Below are 2,375 nucleotides of genomic sequence, written 5' to 3'. Positions count from 1 at the left end.
GCCATGAATGTCTAAGGTTTCCACTCAGGATCAGTACCGGTCCTGGATCGAGTGTGTTTCTCCTCCCCGGCAGCATAGTCCTGAGACCAGTCCATCATACTGTTTCGTCTTTTCCCTTCGCATTTGGGGGTCCAAGTACACCAACATCTGAGGAAATGAAAGCCTAGCTACAAGCATAGAAGGATGGCAATGATTTGGACTGCAGTTTCTGTCCTGTCATTCCATTGAGTCATTTCTGACCCATAGTGACACCATGGACACATCTCTCCCAAAACACCCCACCTCCATCTGCAATCATTATGGTAGTGTATGCATAGAATTTTATTGGTAAAAATACAGAACGGCAGTGAACTCCTTCAGTGCAGTAAACTCGAGTCTCTACCCTCAACTCTTTCCCATGCTGCTGCTGCCCAGCACAGGTGAGTTTTGATGGGTAGCAGATTGCCTTCCACTTGCTAGCTACTGCCCAAGCTAGGAATGGAATAGACAGGCAGGCCTCTGCTTGACTCTCCCGCCCATAGTCAAGACTGGTAGAGTACTGGAAACTCTCCAGGTGTGACTCTGAGAGGGGCACAGTTTCTGATTATACCCTTTCTCTACACTCCACTTCCTGGGAACAAGGATGAAAGCAGGTCTTTAGTCCCCTTCTCAATCTTTCGCGGTCCAGAGGGATACCATTTTCAATTGTTCCCTAATCTTGTGGATGTCGGTTTCGAACCAACCAGTCTGGTCAATATAGGCTCTGGCCGAAGGTGAATGTATTACAGCATGACTTAGTGGCCAGATTCACCTAGTTATCTAGTATGTTAACATTCAAAGTACTCAGAGTAAAAGTCAGGACAACCAGGCCCAAGTCACCGGGCTCACCTAGCTCCAACCGGGTTAATCACGGAAACAAATTAAACACAGAGCACCAGGTCTTTGAGGGATATATCTAGAGGTCACCTATGTGTGTTCCATCCCAAAGACAGATGCCTAATTCTATTCTAGATCAACAGCAACAATCTACTCACAATCTATTCACAGTCCTAGTGGGGTTCTTCATGATATTACTGGTGCCGACCGTCACAGAGTGGGCATCCCATTCGATGCCTTGTGCCCCTGGTTTGGTACCAGGCAGTTAGGCCTGCCATGAGGAATTCACTAGAGGCACGAGGAATCCCAGTGAGCAGAAGGGCATAACTGTGGGTAAGATTGCAGATCTTATGGCACATATAGCCTATACTCCCAATTATTATCTTTCTGTTACTTTCCAAATCCCTGGCATCTGAGGCCTAATACTTTCCCCACCCCTTAAAAGGAAACACAGTTGCAAAGACAAAACTAAGCCTGCACGACAAGAAGCAGGATGGCCTGAAAAGTAACTAAAACTACCACAGGGTGAAGGATTAGGAGTAAAAGCCCATTGACGGAAGGGCGCTGCCCCATACACATGCTGCTTCTATTACACACTGGGTGTTCTGTTGTTCTTTGTTTATAATTATCAATAAAGATCATACCGACAATCATATAAAACAATCCATCAAACGAAGAAAAATGTTCTTATGGTCTTAAAGGCTCCAGCTTTATCCAGTTGACTCTGATATCTAATCTCTGGACCAGGTGGTCTGGTCACATCATGACTCATTGAAGACAGACTGTCTGAGAGAGACTTGAGCAATGATCCCCTCCCTGGATTCGCTGAAAGCCAATGTGTCCTACTGGGCTAAAACCTAGAAGTATACAATCTTGCCCATAGAATTGTAAGGCAGATAAGTACCCAACAGTATCCTATAGCCAGATACAATTGATAAAGTTCATTCATTCATTCAATAGTATTTATTGAGCGCTTACTATGTGCAGAGCACTGTACTAAGCGCTTGGAATGTACAAATCGCTGCCTTTTGACAGGCTTACAGTCTAATTGGGGGAGTTTGAAATAAGCTTGTTATGGGTAGGGAATGGTCTGTTTGTTGTGGCATTGTACTCTCCCAAGTGCTTAGTACAGTGCTTTGCACACAGTAAGCTCTTGATAAATATGATTGGATGAATAAAATAGCTCTGTCACAATAACATTTAACAATTGTATTTGCTCTTATTATCTTTCTGTTACTTTCCAAATCCCTGGTACCCAAGACTTGATACTTTCCCCATCCCCTTAAAAGGAAACACAATTGCAAAGACCAATTAAGGCCAACAACCAGACCCCTTTCTTTTATGTATGGTCATATCACACAGGGCAACAAACATTTTTCTGTTTCTAGCCCATTTGCCAGTTTAGAGTAGAGACAGCTGACAGGGCTTGCATTATTTCAGTCCTTAACATAATGGACATTTGATATTTTAGAAAATGTGAAGCAAAAGATCAATGTAACAAGCAAAAATGAGCAAATAAC

General features: G+C 43.5%; 1 non-coding gene across 1 annotated transcript; it reads right to left on the bottom strand.

Moving 5' to 3' along the window:
• Positions 1–429: 429 nt before the first annotated feature.
• LOC114816207 lies at positions 430–571 on the bottom strand. Its single transcript, XR_003763978.1, has one exon. It is a non-coding gene; the product is annotated as a small nucleolar RNA SNORA7 (small nucleolar RNA).
• Positions 572–2,375: the final 1,804 nt, after the last annotated feature.

The sequence above is a fragment of the Ornithorhynchus anatinus genome, chromosome 1, assembly GCF_004115215.2.
Source record: "Ornithorhynchus anatinus isolate Pmale09 chromosome 1, mOrnAna1.pri.v4, whole genome shotgun sequence".
Classification (NCBI taxonomy): domain Eukaryota; kingdom Metazoa; phylum Chordata; class Mammalia; order Monotremata; family Ornithorhynchidae; genus Ornithorhynchus; species Ornithorhynchus anatinus.
Note: the sequence above shows the minus strand (reverse complement) of the source record. Positions and strands in the feature narration are given on the sequence as shown.